This window comes from Mastomys coucha, unplaced genomic scaffold (assembly GCF_008632895.1).
Source record: "Mastomys coucha isolate ucsf_1 unplaced genomic scaffold, UCSF_Mcou_1 pScaffold6, whole genome shotgun sequence".
Lineage (NCBI taxonomy): Eukaryota > Metazoa > Chordata > Mammalia > Rodentia > Muridae > Mastomys > Mastomys coucha.
The window spans coordinates 88,731,742-88,757,050 of NW_022196912.1; the positions used below are offsets into that span (position 1 = coordinate 88,731,742).

General features: G+C 45.4%; 1 protein-coding gene across 1 annotated transcript in view; it reads left to right on the plus strand.

Moving 5' to 3' along the window:
- Nucleotides 1-25,309, plus strand: part of Prkch (protein kinase C eta) — a 203,096-nt gene that overhangs the window by 152,479 nt on the left and 25,308 nt on the right. The gene's annotated exons all lie outside the window — the stretch shown is intronic.

The following is a 25,309-nucleotide window of genomic DNA, read 5'->3' on the forward strand; positions in this document are numbered from 1 at the left end:
GGCTAAAAAATAACACAGCAGAAATAAGTCAGAGATGTTAGCTGAGGTCCTCCACCTCTGCCAGGAAGGTGCCCACAGGCTGGAGACCTCTGTGAGGTCTTTGTCTCTCTCTCTCTCTGCAGATCCCCAGCCACTCCAAGAAGCCTGTGTTTGGTGTTGGGTTCCAGCAGCATTTAAGAAGTAAAACTCTGTTCTCCGCAGCTTATTCCTGTAAACTAGGAAGTTTATCCTCACAGGCCAGGTTCCCAGCGTTTCCTGGCATCTCAGCATTGGCAGCAGGCTTGGGAAAACTGATATGTTTTATGGCCGGGAGGTTGAAGCACGATGGCTGTGTGCTTGGCCGCCCAGAGCGTTATGAGGGCTGCTGAGCTCCCATCAGCCTGCCGCAGCGACCATCTATGTGGATATTCTGGTTTTATAACAAGAAAGAAGGAAAGATGGGCTCACCATCCAGGCCAGTGTCAGAGTCATCGGCCAGGAAGGGTGCCCTGTGCTATACGTTGTGACTTTACCTCTGTAGTTCAGGTGCTGGGATTCAAACCTGAGGCCTCACGGGTACTAAGGATGTGCTCCTCCACTGAACTATACCGTAGCCTGTGACATTTGTTTTCTTAATTCTGAAACATAAAGCTTACTGTTAGAAGCTCAAAGTACTATGTTTTGGAAGGATAAAAATGTGTCAGAGCTCAAGACAAGACATAGATAACACATCAGTCTATTCAATAGAAGAACTGAGCGGTGCTTCTAGTTTTTTAAGAGCGTGGATGAGCTTACCCAGGAAAGAGACGGCTCAGGCCCTGTGCTATTATTTATCCCGAGCAGTCCCCAGTTCACTGTCTCAAGGGCTCATTCTAGATAGAAGATTTACCATTACCTATGAAGAGGTGCCTGTCTTCTACTCCCTCCCCAAGATACAAAGCCAAAGGAAAAAGAATTCTTTCAGATGTGTGTGTGGGCGGTTCCTGAGGGGGGGAACCCCCCTCAGCATCTCTCTCTCTTAGACTGTTCTTCCCCAGTCCATGAGCAGTAGGTTCAGTCCCTTGCCGGGGGATATCAACATTAAGTCCCATGCACACAACATTTGCATCTAACCTATGCGCATCCTCCCATTTACTTTAAATTCATCTCTACATGGTATTTCTAAGGGAAATACAAGGGGGAAAGTCTAGCCATGTTCATTACAGACAGAACTCTTTTTCCTGAATGTTTTCGACCCTTGACTACAAATCCACAGGTGCAGAGGCTTGACTATATTTGCATGAGGCATAAATTTATCTGTGCTCATAACTTTGCATTCATTTATTTATCTATTCATCCACTCATTCAGTCAACAGTATTCATTGAGACCTACTGTGTACTTGGGAATATACCAGTGACCAAGATAGGCCATCTCTGCAAGGATATAAATTCTTGTATAAAACTGTAAAGAAGTAAAAGTAATGACTAGAGTAGAAAGAAACATTTCTTGGTTGCAACTTTATTTCCTCAAGCTAAAAGGGGAGAAGAGATAGACAAAAACCACTCCATGTTTTTCACTATTAAATGTCTAAATTATTTCTTAGTTCATTCAGACTGCTATAATAAAATACCACAGTCTGTTGTATACACAACAGAAACTTACTTCTCAGAAGTCTAAAGTGTGGGGCGTTTAAGGTCAAGAGATGCCTTGTGGGAGCTTTTATCTGGTGTATAGGAATAAAGCAGCCAGTGAGCTCTCCCTCTGTTGTCCCCTTGATAAGGACACTGCCTACAAGGGAGCATGCCCAGTGCACATGCGTATATGCATAAGTACACACAATAAATAAATAAATGTAATTTTTTTGAATTTCAGTAGATCTCCTGGGGGTTTCTCAAAAACTAGGGCAGTGCTAGAATTTTCCAACATAGTGAGTTTTTTCCACCTGGTTGGAAACATTGAACTCTCTCTCCCTCTATGTCTGGACAGAAAGACTGTGCTCAGGGAGAGCCAGTGGGTAATCTGAGAGCACTTGGGGATACGGCAGGATCCTGTCTTTCCTCATGGCATTTCTATGGGTGGGAGTGGCCTAGGCCAGGGGTAGCACTGTCACCGTCCATGTCCACAAGGTCCAGGGACTTGGATTCCTAACTTGAAGTGCTACCCCTGCTTCGGCTAAGTTTGTAATTCCTGGGTTAGCCTTCTCCAGGAAAACTCTTCTACCGTGGCTCCTTAGCCAGTCTGTGCCCCCACCACCCTCCCGGGGAGCTATTTTCACTGTCAGCAAACTTACAGAGATGTGGATCCCATCTCCTTCACAGCCCCCCGTGAAGAAGAGAGAAGGCTTTTGGACTGGCTGGTATCCCCTATTCCCAGACTAAGAGGACAAAGATAAAAGAAGGGGGATCCTTCCGTCCTTCACACAGTGGATTTCCTCAGTAGGCATTTGATGAAATAGTAGTTAACACAGTTCCTACAGGTGGAGGCCTTCTGAGAGGCCTCTTTCAAAGCACTGGTGTCCAAATGGAACTCCTGCCTCTGTTCTCTTTGAAGATATCTCTCCCCCGCCCCCACCCCCTCCCCTGTGGACTGCTTACATTTCCCTGCTAAGGTCTTCTTTCCTGTTACACCACAAACAAACAAACAAAAATAAGAGAAAGGACTACAGCAGAATAAAGGGCCCTACACAGCACAAGAAACAGTCACCCTCCTGCTATGTAGATGTAATTTGTCCCCTCCAAAACTTGTCTTGGAATTCGGTGTCTGATGTAACAGTGTTGAAAGACTCTAAGAAATGATTAGGCTAGGTGCGGCACACACACCTTGAATCCTGGCACTCAGGAAACAGAGGTTAATAAGTTCTAAGGTCTGCACAGTGAGCGGTAGTGTGGCCAGGGTTACACAGTAAGACCTTGTCTCAAAGAGACAGGGGAGGGCGTTAGGACATAAAGAGAGGTTGATAGAGTTCTTAACAGACTGAATTCGTTGTCGCAGGAACACACAGTGGCCCCTTGTTCTCTGTGTCTTCGGCACCTGGCATCTGCCTTGGCCCTTCTGCTGTGTCCTGGTAGCACAGGAGCCTCGCCACATGTGTCTGTCTGTCCAGTCTTAGACTTTCAGCTTCATAATCACAAGCCAAATAAACTCTTTTCTTTTATACATTGTCTAGTCTCAGGTGTTCTGTTATAACAACAAAGGATAGACTAAAACATCTGGACCCTTATGTGGATTATAGCAGTATTCATGACAACCAAAATATTGAAATAACCTAAATGTCCATCAACAAATGGTTGAAGGAAATCTGCCTTGGAACATGTCTTAGCTTCTTAAGAGGAAGGAAGCACTGTCCTTTAGAGCAGGGAAGATGGTCCTAAGGGATGTGGCACTAATTTAAACAAGCCAGACAGAGGAGGACAAGCTGCATGATTTCATTTAACTGTGTGATTCCAAAGTGCTGTGGGTGCCAGCGTCTAGAGGGAGGTGCTGAACAAAGTGTTCAGAGTTCCAGTAATGAGAGATAAATAAGGTCCAGAAATCCATCCTGCAGCACGGGGATTTATAGTGAGCAACGTGTGATGGATTTCTTAGTTTGCTTAAGAGGGCACATCTTGTATTGAGCACTCTAAGCACAGAAGGAGGGGAAATGCAGGAAATTTTGGAGATAATGGGTGTTTAATGCATCCGTTGTAGTGATGACGATATGGATGGGTACTTAGCCAAACATACCTAATTGTATGTACTAAGGATTTGCATCTTTTTATGTCAATCATACCTCAGTAATTTAAAAAAAAAAAGTCTCCTCTTTGGTCCTTCATCTTTTAACACAGTTATTGAAAAGAGGAATGTGTAGAAAAGCCAGTGTCTCTGATTCCAAGAAACCAGATTGCCGATGCTGATAGTTTTTAACTTATTCTGAATAATAATAGCACTGGCAGCTGATACAACCTTTTGAACTTCCCTATTTCTGAGGCACTAAAGGAGAGGGATGTAGCAGAAGGGAGAAAGTAGCTCAGATTGGAGTCATGTTTCTACCTAGGTAGCCATGTCTCCCCTCGGGGTACAGTGATGGAGGGTAGACTGGCCATTGACATTATCAAGACCATCCACGCAACAGTGGAAGAGAAAGAGGAGGTAGATTCTAGTCAGCAAAATGTCTGACTAGTGGGATGTACACATTTCCCCTTTTGATGAGACATCAGTCTTGTGCAAGAGGAAGCTGAGAGCTGCTGGTCTCTAGCAGCATCTGTCATGCCTCCCTCTGGGAAGCCATACTGCCTACCCTACTTCTGTTTGATGGGCTTGTATTCAGCGTCATTTCCTTCCCAGGAACTGGGGAATTTGATCGAAGATAAAAGCAGGCTTAGTTTTTCCCATGTTATAGAGGTAAAGATGAAAATACTGGTAACGGTTAGCTTGCCTTGCTTAAGGATTGCCATATGGATATATTATTACAAATGAGATCTTCTTAGCATGGGAGGTAGGCTGTACAAATACGCGGTCTGCGGAGCCATGTAGAGACAGGAGAGACTCTGGAAAGATGCTCCCTGACTGGTCCTCTTCCAAGGGACCAAGACGTAGAGTTTCCACTTATTGTATTTGAGGTGGGCTATGAGTTATGGAATAAATACATGTTTGTGGTTTAAATGTACTCTTGATTTGAACCCGTCACCTCGGGCTCTCATTTGCCCCTGCTTGGCCAATGCCCCACACAAATGCAGACTAGGCCATGGATTAGTCAGTCATGTCTTGTTTAACCATGAAGGAAGTTTCTCTGCTATGCCATTATGAGGATGAATAAGCCCTGAGTACCTGCTGGCTACTGTGTTTGCTTTTGAAACTCAAGACAAATTAAATAGGACACTTTCACAAGAATTTGTCTATTGGGGCTTCAAAGCATACACCACACACACACACACACACACACACACACATAGTTGTGATACATAGAACTCTAAAGGCTTAATGCAGACAGTACAGCAAGAGCATAGAAAAGGCAATCGTTTTGATGGGGAGGCCTTGAGGAAGGAATGCCTCTTGAAGCTGTTTCAATGTAGGAAGCACCTGCCAGATAGATAGAACAGGAAGGACGGAGACGTGGAAACTAAGAAATCGTGAAGACTCCATGTGACTCAGTGTGAGCAGGATCAGAACCTGGGAAATGGCCCGGATGAAGTGACATCTGAGGGAGGTGGAGGTGAGGGCAAGGGCAGTTTTGAAATGAGGCTGCAAGGTTTCAGTTTCCTTGCCTGTCAGTGGAAGCCATCAGATGTTTGGGGAACAGACCCACAGGGGCCAGCCCAGAAGCCAAGAATTCAAATTTTTTAGTCATAGTCCAGGCAGGGAGCAATTAGAGCCCCAAGCAAGCCAGTGGGAAGAGAAGAGGGATGGAATCGGTAAGGCAGTAAAAGCGAGAGTGGACAGCACATGGGTGGTAGACCCTGTAGACATGAAAGATGGCCCAAGATTTCCAGTGAAGAACTTCTTTTAACTCCCCCACCCCCGGAGTTACCACAGCAAAGAGTGACTTTTTACTTTCAGTCTTTCAGTGTTTGGGAAGTCAAGACAGCCCTAGTAGAAGCCATCCATCCAAGAGATGTTTAAACTCATGGGACTCAATTACACGGGTAGAGAGCAAAGGCGAGTGTGCATGGGAGGCAGGCTCCTGAACAGGACAGCCTGGGGAGTGCCACCTCATCATGCTCAGCTTATATGGTGCGTAATGGCTCCCAGTCTTCCAACAGATGGCTACTGCATGATGCAGGACAGAGGTGCCTTTCTCAGAGTGGCACAAAGGCGCCGTGTGGTCTAGCAGGGATGATGGAAGATGATGTAGGCAAAGACCAAGAACAGAGCCTCCTAGGGAACAACCCACCCTTCCAGGAAGGGCAGGGAGGAGGAGCTGCAAAGGAGACACTTAGAAGTGGTTAGAGACTTACATAGAATTATTGTGTTTGGCTGCTCCCTTAGTCACCGCAGGATCTCTCATCTGCCCCTGGTTTCGTGACTCAGGTGGACCTATACCCCCAGTACCGCCAGGTCATGGCATCACCCCTTTCCCAGACCAGCTGGGTTTGCTGGTGACCCATCTCTGCTGGGTTACGATTGAGAACTGTCACACTTGTGGTTGTATGTGCTCCTGAAAGTCAATGTTAGGCAAATGACCACCATCCTTATGAATAGTTAGTGTCTCTGTTCAGTGACTGTGGTTGTGCCTGTCAGCAGAGCAGAGAAATCGGTGCTCTCTGCACTTATGGCCCATCCAATCACAACCAGGTTCTAGGCAGCCAAGATTCAAGCAGGGACAAGCCACAGCCCAGAGCAGGAGGAATCTTGGATACCCTCAGGTCCTACCTTCTTTGGGCAAGGTAGGGTTGGGGAAACTTCTTGCCCCAGTGACTGCATAGAGGAGAACAGATCTCCCCAGAACAATGACTTGGAAGCTGGCCTGGATCCCTTGTGGCTTAACTACAAAGGCTCCCGGCCTCCCCTGTATTTGTTGGTTGAGACGCTAGAAATGTTCCTTGCAGAAGAGAAAGCATGTTCCTGTCCTGGCACGTGATTATCTGCCCACACAGACCTGTCCCAGCTGCCTCTGGCAGTTCTGACCTCCTTTGCATGGGTGGAAAGTTACAGGAGTGAGGAGGGGTGACAGCAACACCTTTCTGACCAGGAATGTGCCACCTGACCCAGATCACCAGGTGTCAGCAGGATCCAGGCTAGTCCAGGGACATCGTCAGTGTGACAGTGCACCTCAGTGAAACCCATCCAGCTGAGTGGGTGGGGCACCACCGTGTTGGTTTCCTAAGTCAGGCGGGGTAGTACTTAGCCTGTGAAATATTTCAGAATGTGAGATTCAGAGTTGGCTCTATGCTTCTAAATTTGAGTAAGAAACCGAGTCGCTTTCTCTCTCTCTCTCTTTTTTTTTTTTTTTGGCGGTGGCGGGGTGGGGGGAGGGAGGTGTTTTGGTTTTGGTCTTGACTACCTGTGGAGTGTAAGTGTTCTGAGTTTCCTGACTGTGTGGGCAAGAGGCCTGGTATGAGCTCTGAAAGGGGATCTCCTAGAATTTATTCTGTAAGTGGGCTGGTGATCTGGTGCCAGGTGTTTTGTGTGTTGAGGTGTGTGTGTGTGTGTGTGTGTGTGTGTGTGTGTGTATGCGTGCACACACATCATATGTGAAGAGGCCAGAAGTTAACAGGTGGTTGTGTGTGTGTTGGGGGGGCATCACTCTCTACCTTATTTTTTTTTATTAAAAATATTATTGTGTGAACATGACCTTATTTTTAAAATCAGAAGTATCGTTATGTGTGACCATGGTGTGTGCATACGTAGGCATGTGTGCCATAGAGTATGTGTGGAGGTCAGAGGGCAAACTTAACAGAGCTGGTACTCTCCTTCCACACTTATGTGGGTTCAGGGACTGGACTTCTATCATTAGGCTTGAGCACTTTCATCCACTGAACAATCTTTATTTTATTTTATTTTATTTTATTTGAGGTAACATCGCACTCACTTATCTGAACCTGAAGCTCTCTGATTCTGCTGAACTGTAGGGGCCAATAAGCACCAGGGAGCCACCTATCTCTGCTCCCACCCGACAGCACTGGGGTCACAGACATCTGCCAGCTTTTATAAACTGGGCAGTAAGGATCCAAGCAGCAGGAGCTTATGCATATGCACAGAACCTTTGATGACCAAGCCATCTCCCCAGACCCCTGTGGCCTCTTCTTAAAGAAAGGATTCTAAAGCACAAGTAACTTTCCTATCATCTTTTAGGGGAAATCTAAGAGAGGAATCCAAGGCCAACAACGTCCTGGAGCTTTGTTCCCAAAAGGCCTTCTCTGAAAAAGTCAGGAAACTAGCTGATTTCTAAGGGAATTAATTTATTAACTTTGAACAAGGAATTAATTCCATATGCTGGGAATCGTGTTCTTTGGTTTGGGCTTAAAGGATTTTCTGTGCTTCTAAATGGTTTTCGATGTACGATTCTACCACTCTGGAGTTTTCCATGAAATGCCTTAGCAAATTTCATCAAATGAGCCTTTCAACTTGATGAAGGACCCAGGGCTCTCATTACTCCTTTTCTTCCTGAGCTGACCTTTTAATTTTATGCAGGATGCACAGGGGCAATTTGTCTTGTCTGGTCCTAATAGCACATTGCTGTGAGGATGGTTAATCACCGGGCACACACATTTGTCACTGGTGGTTGTGCGCACAAGCTCAGTTTTTCTTACATTAACTGGAGAACCAGACTGAGCCAGAGAGAGAACAATGTGTCTGGGTGGGTGCAGAAAGGATTTGCCAGCAGAGACAGAGAATGCTGGGGCCATTGCTTCCCCTCAGTACCACTGTGCAAAGAACACTAGCGGGCTGCTAGGGAAGGCATACAAGCTGTAAGGACGGACTTCACACTTAAGGGGCGTGGAAGGGGAACTCAAACAAATTTTGGAGTAAGAAAATAAACACGTGTTCAGCTTACCTAGACCAGCGCCTTGTTTGGAGACCAGAGAGCTAAGAAGTAAGCTTGAGAAAGGAGAAGAAATGCAGCAGAAATGTTGGTGCTAAGAGCAGAGGCAGTAGGCTTGTACTACGAAGGGAACAAGAGGCCTCAGAAACAGGAGCATGTGTGAAGACAGAATTTGTCATTCCAGGAGAGAAACGGAAGGGAGGCTAAGGCAGAGCCCTTCCACGGTGGGCTTGGATTTTTTGTTTGTTGTTTTTTTTTTTCTGCAAGCCATCTAGCATTAGTACTTTTTATAAGATATAAGTAAACTGCTAGGAAAATGATGCATTAAATAGAAGCCGAGGGCTGGAGAGATGGCTTGACAGTTAAGAGCACATACTGCTCTTCCAGAGGCTGTAAGTTTGATTCCCATGTCAGGGGGTTCACAGTTGTCTGTAACTCCAGCTGCAGGGGGAATCTGACTAATCTGGTATCTGTGGGCGCCTGCCCTCATATGCACACAACCACACAGCCATACACACAGTCGCGCGCTCGCACGTGCACACACACACACACACACACACACACACACACACGGGGGGGGGATTTAAAATAATAAAAATAATAACATATCTTAAAATAGAAGCCCAAATCTTATTAAATCAAATAGCTATCTATCACTGGCAAATAGTTAGAAAAGTCCGTACACTCTCTGTGTTCCCCTTATCTCACCGCTGGTCAGAAACAGTTTGTGGACAATCCATGGCCCACATGTTTGAGTAAGGCTCTTTGGCAAGGACAACACATGATAGAACAGAGGGCTCCCAGGAGGCTGTACGCGCTGCTTTTCAAGGTCATTGAGATCAGAGCATAGAGCCTTGGAGATAAAAACAAGGCCAGAGTGACAGCTATGTCTGGTGATAGGGAACTGTGAACTCCAAAGCCGTCTGGGAGTTGCTTATAGTCCCAGACGTTTGAGGGAGAAGGTCAGAACTGTATTTAAAACAAACAAACAGCTGGCAGAGCATAACGAAGGGGTGAGGGAGATGGCACATGATGGTGCTAAATGGGGGCAGTTCAGTGGAGAGAGGGTATCTGATTCTAAGCTTAGCTGAGGATAACTCAATTCTTAATGATTGGCTAGATGAGAGAAGTGGGAGGGGAGACCTTCCTTCATCTCCCAGGTGAGGAAACAGGTCCAGAGATGCGGCAGAGCTGTGGTCAGATCCTCTGATTTCTACCCTTGGCTATGGTGAGACGTTACAGGATATATGACCTACCCACTCCAGTTGGTCTCCCCTGGTGCCACCCTCTACAGCCTGGTTGGTTTCTCTCTGCCCTCTGCCATGGTCAATGTCTCAGTCATAGAAGCCACTCCAAGAGTTCACTGCATCCAGCAAGAACCAGTTAAATTCACATTAATCCTGTTTAGGCAGTGTGATGGAATTTTAATACCCTTCTTTTAAAAGAACAAAGGTCTGGTCTCTTGATACTGAGTTGGCTGTAGACACTGGTCAGGAAGTATTGATGTGTGTTGTGGGAAAGGCATGAGAATGTGTTCAAAGCCTTAGAAGATTCCTGGGGTGTTGTTCCTCTCCTAGGCCATCACCAAAGGAAGGGACCCCAGAAAGCAATGGCAGCTTGACAATATACATATTGTCAAGTGACCTAGCAGAGCTTGAGTCTACCCAGCTTTCCTGCAGTTTCCACCTTCCCTAATCCAGCCTCACCTGGGGTTTTAGGTTAAATCATTCCTAAGAGAGAAGAGTTGCCATTCAAATGAATGGCTATTGATTGGCATCTACATATGTAGAATAGTGTTAGGCATCAGAGGGAGCCCCAAATGAAAAAGACAGAAATAAGAGAAAGAGACCCATTAGGGAGAGTTAAAAAAAAAAAGAAATCTCGTAAGAATAGCCCAAGATGGAATTTTGGAATTTCTGCCCCCTCTTCAGACCCCATTCCCTCTTTTGGCTTTTTCCTGGTAAAGAAACACAAACATCAGTCGTGTGCGAACACACAATTGAAAATACTAACACGTTAGGACATACCTGAGTGTCTAAAGAGCAGAGGCCAGGCAACATGTAACAAAGGGGGTAGCTTTTGACAGGCCTGGGGTCCATTGCTCCTTTGAGTCTGTCCAGCTGGCATCTGCTGTCCTAAAGTGATTCATGTCCTAAATCTATTAGGCACAGAGGGTGGGGGATAAGGGCTGGGTGTTAGAGGTTAACTTGATTTGATTACTTTGGGATATGCAAATACAAGAAGTGTCCTGAAATCCACTCCCTGGAAAGTGCGTGCTTGGACTTCGGAGACTTACTTCTGCAGAGTGGAGAGATAAAGCTCTCCAGTCTGTCACAGAAGCCAACGATGTCCCTCCTTGTCCTACAGCAGGCTTACTCCACCTAAAAGGACAGGTCACCTGGTGGTAACCAGCTGATGTCCAACAGTTCAGGATGAGCTAAGCACACTGGGCAGCACACCAACCAGAATGGAGACTTTAATTCCTTTCTTAATACTTCACAATTCTGTCTCAGTGTTCATGCCAGCAAAGGTATTGTGGCTGGCTGATGGCATTCAACCATTTCTGAAATACACTGACATTGGGGCTTTGTCTCCTTAATGCACTGGACACAAAAACAAAACAAAACAAAGCATTCATACAGAGCCAAGAATGTCCTGGGTCAACAGTCCTAAGCCTTCCTCCCTGGACTGAAGAGATCTTTGGACTCGGATGAGCAGGGATCTGCTACTTAGAGATCACTGCCCTGGTCAAGCCAACCGGCCTGGGCCAAGCACCTATTGTGTGTGTGGCAGGAACTTGGGGGATGCCTACAGAAGCAGAGCATAGAGAGCCACTCACTGTCTGTGCAGACAGACAAGGGCCACGGTATGTAGTGAGCAGTTCTGGGTGTCACAAAGAGAAAGAATGTGAAGCTGGAGTGGGTGGGCAGTTTCCAAGCAGTGAATCTCCTCTGCATTAAGAACGATGCCTCTGAGTGGGGTCATTTGGGAAGTCTTCCAAGAAGAGATAGATTTGGGTTTATAGGAAAAGGAAAAACTTGAATCTGCAAGAGGAACTAAGCTAAGAGCAGCTGGGGCCACAATGAATTGACATGTAAAGATAGGAGTCTTGAGGTACGCCAGAAGAACTGTGGTTCAGGATGTGCACATTGTGTGAGGGGTATACAAATCCCTTTAGAGCAGCCCTGTGCATAATAAACAACCCACGCCTGGATGATGAGACCAAGTTCTCTTCTTCAGGCTAGACTCAGCACCTCTTTGGTACTCCCATTAGCACAGGGTTTTAAGGTATAGTCGCTTTACTCCTCCTGCAGAATGCCCACTCACTTCCCTCCAAACCTTAGGACTTCCAACTGTGAGATTTTTCCACTGTCCTGTCTGCATGCCACAGGATGTTGGATCTTTAGTCAGATCCAACATCATCAATTTGAACCCTGCTTCCCAGGGAATGTAAAATATTTTCCCTGTTCAAATAGCTCGAGAAATAATTACAAAAATTGACAAGTGGGGTCCCATGAAATTAAAAACTTCTGTACAGAAAGAAACTGTCAGAAGAATAAGAAACATCTTACAAAATGGAAGATTATCTTTGCCTGTAACATGGTAAGAGATTAATGTCTAAGATCTACAAAACACTCTGAAAAATTAAGCACCCCAAGCCTTGAAATCATTCAGTCAATAAGACAGCTAATGAGTTGAATGAGATGGGGCTTGGTTGATAGAGTGCTTGTCTAGTATGCAAGAAGCCCTGGGCTTCAAAGTCATTCTCAGCTACATATAGTGGGTTTGAGACTAGCCTGGGTCACATGAGACCGTAAGGGAGGGAGGGAGGGAGGGACGGAAGGAGGGAGGGAGGGAGGGAGGAAGGAAGAGAGGGAGGGAGGAAGGGAGACAGGGAAAGGAAGGAAGTTAGAGAGGAAGGGAGGAGCCGGGACAAGAAGGGGAAAATAAATATGGAGAAAAAAATCATTAGCATTTTTAGTCATTGGGGAAATGCCAAATAACACAACATTGAGCTGATCCCATCATACAACCTTCAAGAAAATAACTGCCAACAAATGCTGGTGAGAACACGTGGATAGAAGGGCCGCAGATGGTAAAAAAAAAAAAAAAATAGACTGGTATAGCCAGGATGGAAATCAGAAAATGTTTAAAAATAGACCTGCCATAGATCCAGCTGTAACTCTCCTGGTAAACATCCGAGGGAAGCTCAGGCAGTGTGTGATTCACAGCCCAGACGAGGGGCCAGCCTGGAGAGTCATGGATGGATGAGCAGTTGAAGAAACTATGGTCCGTCCACGCAGTCGAGTGTCATTCAGATGTGGCAGGGAGTGAAATGGGGTGCCATTTACAGAAGAATCAGCGAAGCTGGAAATGGACATTAACCTAAATAAGACTGATTCAGAAAAATATGCATCATGGTTCCTCTCATGTGCAAAATCTAGATTTAAATATAAATATTAATATGTGAAAGTATAAGAGGGGTTATTGGTGAGAAAGACATCTGGTGGGAAGAAGGAAATGGGGTACAAGGGACAAACCCCACATTTTCTCTCACATGTGGATAGATTTAACCGTATGTACTATGTATGGCATGTATGTATGATGTGAAAAGACGGGGGACTGTTTCAGGGGGTGGAAGGGAACTGCTGGGAAGGGGAAGGGTGGAAGGAGCAATGTGAGCAAGGCCAAAGATTTAAGTGTGAAACCATGTTAAGCCCTTTGTGTCATGCACTAAAACATGCAATGGGGCGAAAACAACCAGAACTCACTGCACACGTGGAGAAGCTGTCAAAGACGAAAGCGCCCTGGGTTAATGTTCGACTGAACCTTCTATTGTGAGCAGGTGGCACCTTCCTCTGTATGCACGTGGACCAGGAGTGTCTCTGTACTATTGACTTGTGGGCACTCTGCATGTTGACTGTTTAGATTACAGTCTTGCAGCCTTGGTATTTGAAGAAGAAATTGAACTCCTGGGGAGACTGACCAGACTCAAACCGCTGTGATTACTGGGTGAAGATTTTTTTCAGCGCGCAGGAAAGGAAGACATTACTCCTTTGTCCAAAGGGTCTCTTTGCCCACGTAGAGGCAGGCAATGCATTCTGCACTAAAGCTAAGACGTAAAGCTTCCCCTGGTCTCTGATTTCTGTGTGCTTCTAAGGTTTGGGAAATTAGGAAAGCTCAAGTGTAGGCATTTACTGCATTGTTTTGACAGAGTGTTTTTGACAGAGCTGGACACATTCTTTGAGTAGTATCCCCGCATATAAAAACCCAGATATTTAAAGAACTAACTGGCTCTTTTGGGAAAACTGGGCTCTTTGCAATAGCAAGTGCTGGAAACAGAGTGACTCAGAAAATGTTAGCAAAGTTTCCTGGAAGGAATTTCTTGGGGGGAAATTCAGTGTCTTCTGTGCATTTTGCCTTTAATGGGAGAACGCCATTACAATGTCTTAAATGTGCTGTTCCCCCCCCCCCCCCCCCGTGTCCTTATTCTACAGATGACCTAAGAGAAATAGAGACACTCCAAGGTGCCCTTCGTGTCTGTAATTAATCCACTTAGAGTAAGCAAGACTTTTTATTTTTAGGCAAAACACAGAGGACAAAGGAATACTGACTATAATCCAGAATTAAACTGTGAGGTGTTTAATTCTCAGGATGTGGGAATGGCTCTGAACTACACATTTCCTCTTGGGCATTTCAGACTTCTGTTTAGATGGTGCTGGCTTAGTTTGATGGTGATAACCTGTAACCAGAAGAGACCTGTTGAAGCCGAGTAAAGTGTAGTGCAGGTTGGAAGATTGCCTCCCCTTCTTTTCCTATATTATATAAGCCAAGACTAATGCTGACAGAGGGTCATGTTTAGCCCATTGCCAATAGCAGCCAGAATATTCCCCCCAAGGGCCAGGCCTGTAGCCGTTCTTCTCTTCTCATAGGGCATACATCTCTTTTCACACCCTAAAAGGCCACATGGCTAGACAGCAAAAGACTGGGCTTTCTCTGCTTGCTTTCTCTTAGCTGAAGAGAAGTTCTTACTCTGACCATTCCCATCAATTGAATGTCCTCTAAGACAAGCCCCGTGCGTCTGTTGGAAGGAACGAGCTATGGGGAGACAGGCCAAGATATCATCTTGCCCTTCACTTACCTACTTTTAAATAAATTTGACTGTGTGTATTTCATAGTTAACCACAGACTGTTATAGGATGCTGATAGACAGTAATACTTGCAACGGGGCATATTAACATAGTAAAGTAACCAGAAATGAACTTTTAAAAATAAGAGCAGCTAATATCTAGTTCTTGAGTAATGCCCCACCCAGTCCAATACATTTTCATTAGCTGTAGATCTCATGCTGTACATCCTACATATATATCTCTGTTCTTTTATCAGCAGCTCAATTATGTGGCTCCTTCCAACCACCAGGAAAGCCACAGCGTCTGCCCATTTGATAATAACACTAGGGGCTGGAGAGATGGCTCAGCAGTTAAGAGCACTGAGTGCTTTTCCAGAGGTTCTGAGTTCAATTTCCCAGCAACCACATGGTAGCTCACAACCATCTGTAATGAGATCCAATGCCCTCTTTTGGTGTGTCTGAAGACAACTACAGTTCATATACATAAAAATAAATCAATCTTTTTTAAAAAAAAAAAAGATAAGAACATTAGTAGTAGTGCTAGCATTTACCTATAGAGCTGGTATGCCCACTGCCATTTGTAGTTTTTGTTAGGCCTGAGTTCAGTTGGTAACGGTAAAGTGCAAGCATGTAGGTTTGATTCCTCCCACCCCAACAGAAATAGCCAGATGTATGGTTGGCTTGTGCTGGTAATATCTGTTCTGGGAGAGGTGGAGTTAGGAGGCACCTGCGAGAGACTGTCTCAATAAAACAAAGCTCTGGAGAGCGCCTGAGGAGTTAGCCTTGAGGTTGACAATGGCTGGCCTCCACACACATATCCTCCCGTGTGAACAGGAACACACACACAGTATCTTGTCCTATTTTCAGTACTGGGAATTGAATCCCTAGGGTCCTTCGAATGCTAGGCAAGTACTCTACCTACCTGAGCTGCATCCCCTGACCTTCTTTTTACTTGGAGGCAGGGTCTCCTTAAGGTACCTAGGCTGACCTTGAACTTACTTTGTAGTACTAACAAGCCTTGAACTTATGACCCTCTGGTCTCAGTCTCCCAACCATGCCTAGCCATAGAGTTCACTCTATGGATGCTTTTCACAGTATAGATGCTGGGTTTCCAGTGTGAACCAGATGAGCCCCATATCCCTGCCCTTGACCATCCCTACTGTAAAGGCTTTGATTAGGATTAGGAGCTTTTTACAGACTAGAGGAACCTACTTCTGATTCTGCCTCAACAGGAATAATTCTTTCAGCTGTCTTCGTGTACCAGCCCTGCAAACAGCCCTCCATACTGTCCTCTCCTTAGACTCCCAGAATCCCTCCACTCCAGGTCTTTCATTCTGTTTGTGCCCTGTCTTTTGGGAAATTCACTGTAAGAATTTTTTTTCTTTATTGAATTTCCGTGGCTGGGAAGTAGAGCCACACAAATGTGGTTTCTGTGAATCAGCTGCACTTGGCTTTCCATACAAGGAGAGCGCAAGGAATTGGGGCTTGTGAGCCTCTTGATCCCCTCTGGAGTAGCAAGCCCAAGTGCGGTAATAGTCCTGCTCTTCTGTGTTGTTAGAGCAAGGCCCAGCAGCCAGGAGGCCCCTTGCCATTCATGGTGAGTTACCTTCCAGATCTGCCTGAGCCCCCGATGCCGCTCTGATTCTCACTGAACTTGTCTACAAATTAAACACTGCCAGGTGTCATGTAAGAGGCATCTTGGCAAAGAGAGTGGAGAAGGAGGTTTTCCTGGCAAGTACAAAATACTAGTACTGTAAAGAGCTACTAAATAAATTTGTGTTGGTTCAGCCCTAGGGGACTTGGGGGTGGAGGAATGTTGAGTGCTAAAAACATTTTATAAGTCTCAACTGTCTGCCTGACAGCTTCTTTATTATCTACTCTAAGAAAATCTCACGTCCTTTTGTATTTGTTTTTATGATTACCTTTTCCTACTTCGAGACAGAGTGTGGGGGAAACTTCTCCATCTTATGATCAAGTTTAAGTCGGTTCACTCTGTACCCAGCGGTAAAGGCGGTGACACGCTGCCTGCCTGTCAGCGATGTCAGACTCTCAGGGCTGGATGGAGACCCACACTGGTTCTGTAGGCATTCATTTCGGAATCCCTGGCCCTGTTTAAAAGAAGGTGTAGAAACTTGACTCACACAGAAGTCACTTTCATAAGTTCCCATGCCATGCAGCTGTTAGAAGGAGGTCGGAAGGGGCAGGGGGAAGAGAACCAGAGCTGGTGTAAGTGTCTGATGGCATTCACTAGAGAAGGAGCTTTTCGTTCATGGTGATGCTTGTTCACATCTCAGACTTTTGCTCTCAGGAGACGTTCCCATAGATGGAGTCTAAAAACACCATGATGAGCATGGGACCTTGTGAATAGGACTGTTGATCCTGAGGGGCCTCAGTCATGGCATTGTATTTGGTTCAGGCCGGGCAGGCTGCAGGGACACGTTGTGAAGTTATTGAAAATGTCAGCATGCATGAAGACGTTGTGTACTGTGGCACCAGGCCATGCCAGTGGTTAAAAAAAAAAAAAAATGAATCTATGACAAGAGGCTTGGAATTCCAAGAACCACAAAACTTCACATCCTTTAGGGAAATAACAATTGTCTAAAATATTTCCCAGAGAGGCCCAGTCTTTTCCCAGAGAGGCCCTTAACATCCCTGATGGTAGTCGTGTTTCCTTTACTCCTGTACTAGAAATACAGCCCTCAATAGCACAGAAGGGAGAGAAGAAGATGAAGGACAGGATATGCTGTGGCAGTAATACAGAGTCCTGTAAGAAACTCAGAGACAGAATAAAGGAAAGCATGCATTCTTAGTGTATAGGGAGTAGGTCTTAACCCTTCTCTCTTATTGTCCCCTGCCTCTCAAGTCCTTTCTCCCTTCCTTTGACGCCCACATCGTAACGTAATTAAGAGATTGTTGAAAGTGTAATTTTATATCCTGTTCTCACACTTACATCAGGCTGTAAATTTTTCACAGAGCCCAGAAGCTACGAATGAGATGCTCATAGGTTTACATCAAAATGGAAAAGTTATCATGCACAAACTTAAAGACAAACTAGACAGTAGTATTTAACGCTGTGTAACCAATTATCGCTCTCCACAACATGTAAAGAACATCAAGTTCTAAAATGAGTAAAATGTGGATAAGCAAGAAAACTACCAACAGCCCTTAGATAAACATTTAAACTTTTCTACTTGAACATATCATTTCTGAGAATATTATTTTAAAATACTCTGCACGTGTATAAGTTACATCACTTATAAGTTACATCACTTATACACTTGCAGAGTCCTTAGCACCACAGTTATAAGAAGAAAAAATAAGTAGAATAAAATTTGAACAGTTGAAATGTCTAGAGAGAAGAGAGAGTTCCACTGTGGTTTCTCTGTAGAACAGTGTAAGCTAACCCATCCTGGATCATGAGGCAGACCCAGGGCTATGTGAATCCCTCCCAGACATTTGCTGATGGAGAAAGCAGGCCGCTTCATGGTACCACATTAAGGAAAAAGAAAGAGACTGCAGGAATAGGAAGCCATCATCTTTTCCCCATGATTTTTCAGGAATAGAAATATTTCATAATCATGAACATATTTTCAAAGGGCATGGAAATTCTACTACAAGTATTTCTCTACATATTAAGTCTCATAACATTTTGTTAATTTTCACAAAAATTATGTAATAAAAATAATATTTAGCCATACCACTAATACTACACAATAAATTAGCTTGTTTCTAAACATTGTACAAGATGGAGTAACAAACATCTTTGTAAAGTCATGTCTGTTGGTTTGTGGTATCTCTGAGCAGGAAAAGCATGCGGTAAGATTGAAAGCCTAGCTGGAGACCGACTGAGTGCCTGTGAATATAGGCACTGTAAATCATTTTTGTTCTTTTAGATTAGTTTGTTCATTTTTTGTGGGTGTTTGTTTTTGTTTTGACTTTTTTGCTATTGTTTTTTGAGGCCAGCTTCAAATTCCAGACATTCTTCCTCTCATAGCGTCCCAAGTGAGAGGATTATAGATGTGTGCCACCATGCCTGGTGGCATCCTAACGGGACTACAAACAACTGCATAGAGGCAGAGCGTTGGGCCCTGTTCTCCTATGTCCTCCTGCCATGCTCCTCCTGCCAGCTCTAACCTCTCACTACTGTCAGTGATCTTAGTGTGAAAGCGCAGGCATCCCCACTGAGAATGCTTTCTGTAGCTCTCCTAGGTCCTCTAACTTCATCTCTCTCCCTAGCTGAGTTCATCTGCTCCCTCGGAGATAGTGGCAGACTCTTTCCTCCAGCCATTACCCATGTGTATTCAGATGTCATTAAACATTTCTACTTTGAGGTCTTATAAAAAAAAATTCCAAAAACAAATTCTATGAGTCAGAACCTTATGCCATCTCTCTGCATTTAGCTCATGTATCTCTCCAGTGTGAACTTCATTTCTTACCTATGTACACAGTATTCAAAGCTTACTCAGCTCTCTGTGCCCATCACCCCAACTGTAACCCACACCATCATTACTTTCTTTCCTTTCGACACTCCAAACCTTTTCTTACTAATCTCTTCAAGTTTGCTCCCTTCCCCCACCCCACTCCGCTCCCAACCCACACTTGAGACTAGTCCAAATTTGAGATTGTAAAATCACTAGTCCCATGCCCCCTGAGTTTTGTGTCAGGCTTTGTGTAGTCTCTCTTCTCCCTTGGGCAAAGATTCAAATCCTCTCTGGACCCTACCTCATCTGGTTCCTGGATCTCTTGGTTCCTTCTTGCCCAGTGCTTTCTTAAGACTCCAGGCACACTAGTCATTATTTGATTACCTGAAGCAACCAAGCACTTCCCTGAAGGCCACACATCTCTCCTCAGTTGGCTAATAACCTTCACAGCTCAGCAGTGTCCCTCATTCCATTCCTCCTCTTCCACACTCCCAGGTTTTCAGCTCACATCACACTTTGCAATCAGAACCTTAGCTGCTGTATCTGATTGTCTGCCTCTCTCACCAGAGTTGGGGAGAGTTGTGCTCTTTGCTTGTTCTTGTCTTCAGAGCCCCTTGCGTATAGCTTAGCTACTGTCAGTGCTCAGAGATTTGTTGAGTGGCTGAAGGAACCAACCTCTGATATTGGGTGACACATGACAGGCACTCCTATTTAATACAGGATAAAACTAAGTTTTGCACTTTTGATATTTCAGTGACATCTTAAAAAGCACTCACCAAGTTAACATGATAATCTGTCTTTAATTTTTTTTTCAAATCTAAAGCCAGACACTCAAAACTCAGCCAACCCTTAACTAGCTTTGTTTTGAAATTAAGATAATAATTAAGATAAAATCACGCTCTTGGCAATGCCAGCTGTTAACATCTGCATGACAGCCTCTCCTCCTCAGAAGAGGGTACCAGATCTTCTTCTGAATATTGAACACTAAGAAAACACTGCTCCGCATCTTCAAGCTTGGGTGACCTGAAACCCATTGAACTCTTTCCCAGTGCACAAGCCAAAGGCAGAGGTGCGTCTGTGGAATGTTAATGGCACATTTTACACTGGTGTAAATAGAGCAGCCTCTTTGTTATCTCAGGACATTCATCTACTCTCTCAGAAGGCTCTTAATTTCAACAAGCAAAGTCTTCCCTAGGAACATCACCTAGAAGGAGGCCAGCAACCCCATTGAGTAGAAAGGAATGATCCTGAGGTCCAGTCCTGTTCTTGCCCTTGGCAAGCTAGAGGATTATCGGGTAAAACTACAAGAAACAATCCAGCTTCAAATGGTAGTTTTGAGGATAAAATTAGTCAACATGTATAAACATATAGCATTTAATTTATGTTGTTACTGACAACACTATTATTTTGATTATCCACAAAACACCTTTTCAGGCCCAAGATATCTCTCTCTCTCTCTCTCTCTCTCTCTCTCTCTCTCTCTCTCTCTCTCTCTCTCTCTCTCTCTCACACACACACACACACACACACATACACACAACTATTTTAAGATAACTGGCCTCAATGTTTTGTTTTATGAAATAGTCATCTTTTGGATTCAGATAATAGAGCACAGATGAGTTGCATTCCTGTGTTGGATTTGTTTCAAAATAATATGAAAAAAGATAGGTCAGCAGGGGAGTGGGAAGGTGTGTAGACAGGACAAGATGGGGCCTGCCACCAAGAGCCGCTGCTGGTAAATGAGGAGGCTGGGCTTGTGTTATCCCCTATTCTTCTGGCTGTATTTGACAGTTTCATCAATTAATAGAGACAGCACACTGTAGATAGTGAATACACACTGCCTGTGACTAGCCTACTGGATCCATTCTTCCTCAGAAGCCCATTCCCAGCTCACTCCCTTTATTTCTTTTGGAGGAACAACTGAGTTTGGTGAACTAAGCAGGACTCAGCTCCATTCTGTCTTATTTCTCTGGGGACAGCTCGGGGTGGAAACAAAATAAATCCAATTTCTGAATCTTCTTTGTCCTCAACCACTTGGGAACTCTCTCTGAAACTACTGTGGGCATTTTAAGTAACCCTGCTTACCCTGCAAGAACAATGTACCTTTCAGGCAAGCTGGGAGGATAAAATAACTCTGCCTCTCTGCCTTGCAGGCCAGACAAAGGCCTTCGCTATTAAATACCAGTGCTTAGTGAGCTAATGACCAGTGAGCTGGCATTGTGTTTGGCATCTTAGGATCTCAGCCTCTGTCCTGTGTGAACTTGTAATCTTCATCATGTAGCTGTGTTACGTTTGGCTGTTGTGTTGTATGTGGGCTTACGAAGTGGAGGAAAAACTCCAGAGCAAAAAAAAACGTGACCTCTGTAGTTTGCAAGTGCTAGTCAGAAAACATAGGATAGTAGTTTTTGCATTTGGTCCCCTCATGGTTGACATCCCACATCCCTGGTGTGGGAGCTGGCCATGGTGGGTTTGTTTGTCTGCCTTCTTATGCTCAACTCTTCCTTCTGGATGTGAGCCAGAGGAGAGACAATGGCTTTGCTTGGCCCTCCTGGCCCTGAGATTCCCTTTCCAGATCAGTTTCCTTTCTCCGGTTTCACTCAAAAGAAGAATTTGAACTTCCGTTTCAGGTTTCTTATTTTCCCTCTGGACTTTGTCTCAAGGTGTGTGATACATGGCCATGTAGCTGGCTCATGTCAGAACAAGGGTCTCAGTGAGTTTGGTGGAACCGTTTTTCCTTCTCCTAAAAATAAGTTGGGGTCTGAGTTGTTCAGGGCAGCCAGCGTTAGGCATCTGAAACCTATCCAGTTCTCTCTTGGGCACCCGCTGCCAAGACTGAACTAAACCTGGGACGCAATAAGGTTCAGATCCTATGAAAGGAAAGGAGAGTGCATGCCAGAGACTTCTAGAAGCCAGTACAGGAGTGCTACCTCGAAAGTCTGAACTGAATATTCTAAAGGCAGAGTCGACATGAGTGTGTCTGCTTTAGGATACCAAGGCAGAGTTCATAGTGCAGGGGTGAGATGTTTGAGCTCAGGGCAGAGCTAATAGCCTGATTTTCTATTATGCTATTAATTGAATGGTCTTGGAATCCCAGAGTGAGGTTTTTGTGTTATTAGCGTCTGATATAGAAAGCCACTATAGGCTTTTTTTTTTCAGGACTCACATGGTCCTGAGAAGGCCTAAAATTAGACTGAAAAGTCAAGTTCAAGCTGTGTAACCTGCCTTTGTGGCCTCAGGCATCGTATGACCAGAGTGAGTCACATCCCCTGTGCTGCTCAGGTGTGCCGCCCAAGAGCTGTCCCAAGACTTTGCTATGCAGAGGAGATTGCCATAGAGGGCTGGCAAACTGATGACCTAGCACTTTTCTCTCCTTAAACAATCCTGCTGCCCATGACAGCTGCTGAGTAGTAAGCAAGAAGCCTCCTACCTGGGGTGTTAGTCACTAGCCCTTTTGAGCAATCAGCAAGGCTGGAAAGACCGTTGTGGGGCTCTGTCAGCACTTGTTGCTGTTGCCTAAGATTCTTTCCGAGACTTCAGCAGGCATAACGGCTTCAGCAAGGTTCAGAAACCCAATAACCTTGTTTGGAAATGTAAGAGTGTTCTGGGCTCAGGCCCACACAGGCCTGCACTGCTGGGCTGGGGCATGGTATGGATAAGGCCAGTTCCTGTAGTCTTGCCGACTCCTGTACATCCTCTCAGATCTCTTGTCAGCCAGTGGATGCTTCCCTAGAATTTCATCATTGATCCCACAGGAGCCAGGCGACAGGTATTAGAGGGGCCTCCCATGCCAGAAACCACTGTGGACCATGCATGGCCTCTTCATGTGACAAAATTACATCAGCCTCACTTCCCATGCCCTCGAGTGCTCCTGTGAGTCCAGTATGCAGTTTGTGTGCTCCTGTCTCAGGGATGAGGGGACCGGGAGGAGATGGCATTCATGAACTCAAGCCACTGAAAACAGTGGCTTCTGTGGAAGGAGATAGCTAGGTGGAACAGGGGCAGTCCTGGCTTAGAATCAGAGGAAGCTCACCTTGCTAAGTAGCACAAGGTACTCAACATACCTGGGTCTCGTGTCCCTGACCCTGAAGACAGCCGTCAAGAACACAGGAGCCAAAGGAAAGCCTGTGCCAAGAAAGTTCTACTACACTGCCAACAATGCATTCTTGGAAAATGGGGCTTCATTTCATTTCTGGGCAGAATCCAGTAACCACTGTTGTAAGACATTAAAGCTGGGTTGTACCCACTCACAGGGAACCACAGGTGGCCGTGGCAGCTCTGTATTCCCTTCCCTCCTCAGCCACAGCATGATCTGAGCTGGATAGAAACTAGCCTTTCCCTTGGTCCTCACAGCCCAGTGGCCTTTTATTCTCAGACCAAGGATAGGGAAACAGATCCATGTGTACTTTGACCAGCTATCAGCGCAGTATACTTAAGACACTACAGTAAGGGGGCACGTAGGCTCCCAACCCAGTGGCCCAAAACTAGACAAGTGGTTCTAATTGGCAGTCAGCTACCTATCTCCAGCTGTTGCCAATCTTCAGGTCACCCAGCAGCCCTACACAATATGCTACCTTCTTCCTGTGATAGGACTGTGGTTTGCCTCTGAGCACATCATTTCTTTAAAAACTGAAGCATAGACATCTCCCACATGCTCTTTGCTATGCCTGGGTGGGTGGAGCCCATGATGATTGACAGGACTCCTCTCCCCACCCTGAGCTTACTGCAGCCTTCCTTGGTAACAGTGTCCAGACTGTGACTAGTGATGGACAGCTGGATGCTAGAGCCCATACCAGAAGTTGTGTTAGAACACTATTGCCTTTGGGCTTGCTGATAACCGTTGTCAATCTGCAGATGAGATGTGTGTGCCTGCCTACACTAAAGGGTTTTTTTTTTGTTTTGTTTTGTTTTGTTTTGTTTCGCCAAATACTTCCTTCCAGTAACTTCTCTAAGATGTTGGGGGAGGGGTGGAACGAGCCTTTATCTGAGATGCCCAGTACCTAGACCTTCAGCGGCCTGGAGTGTACTCACACAGACCTTGTTCCCACTCCTGTCTCATTTTCCTGAACTACTGGCTCTAAGACAGAACCTGGGAGGTGGCTTCCTGCTTCCCCAACGTCACCTCATCAGCGGCCCTGTGCCGATTGTACTTCACAAGGCCTGTGCTTACTCTGCTCTTCCTCCACAGAACTCCCCCCATGGCTGCCCCCCCATGGCTGCCCCCCCCACTGGCTCCCCCTCCAATGGCTGCCTCCCACTACCACCTGGTTAAGGAGTCAGCCTCCCCCAGACATTGCAGTGCCCCTTGCTGATTTCCCTGTTCTGCAGGGAACCTGTTGCCCTCTGACTAAGCTACTGCTTCCCTCTGACATAGGAATTAAATATCAAAATCTCCTTGGGTGGCACTAGGCAGCCATAGCTTTAAAGCCCAGTGGTGTTTTTTTTTTTCACATCTCCGTGTTCCTGTCCGGCGTATGGTCTGAGTCCACTTGCACATCCATACCTCCTTGCCTGCCACGGGGCACCTGTTCGATCCATCTCCCACCACAACCTTCTCACATCCTCCTCTTAGCCAGGCACACTCTGTCTCCATTTCTCCTACTGTGAGGTTTACCCTCTCTCCTGTTGGAAGGAATTCATTTTGACTTTTTTCTCTCACAATACTGAGTTTTTAATTCTGCCATGTCCCTGATGTTATAGAGCAATGGACATGCTCTCTCTGTCCCTCCCTCCCTCCCTCTCTCCCCTACTCTGGTATGTTTATTAAGTGCTAGGCATAATAGTGAACCAAGATAACCAGATTCCTGTCTTTGTGGAGCTGAGGGTCAATCGCATATTCGTGCTCCTGTTACAGTATGAGCTCCTTGAGAAGATTCCTGTGAGACATACATGCTTTAAGACTTATAGCACAGGCTGGCAGTGAATTTACTCTATCACCTAATCTGGCTTCTGACTCAGAACTCCCCTGCCTTTTCCACACCTGGCTATGACCACCCAACTCTGAATGGCTGTCACAGTCCCTGCAAAACAGCTGCCACTTGTTCTTCAAATGCTCACTGAGTGAACTCTGATGGGAAGACATGGGTACTAATGTGGAAAATGGAGTGTTGGTGGTTGGCCTTTGTATGGGTGCAAAGTGCCTGGGAAGCCTAGGGAAGTTACCCTCGTACCGAGGACCTCTTTCTTCTACGTGGCTAGCCCATTCATGGGGACTCATCTTCTAGGCTCCCTGAAGCAAGTTCTGAGAGCTGTTGTATACTTTTTATGTTTTAATTCCAGTAGCCCAAAGAAGTTTGTACAGAAACGTTTGAGTATGTATAGGAAGCCCATGTGACTACTGT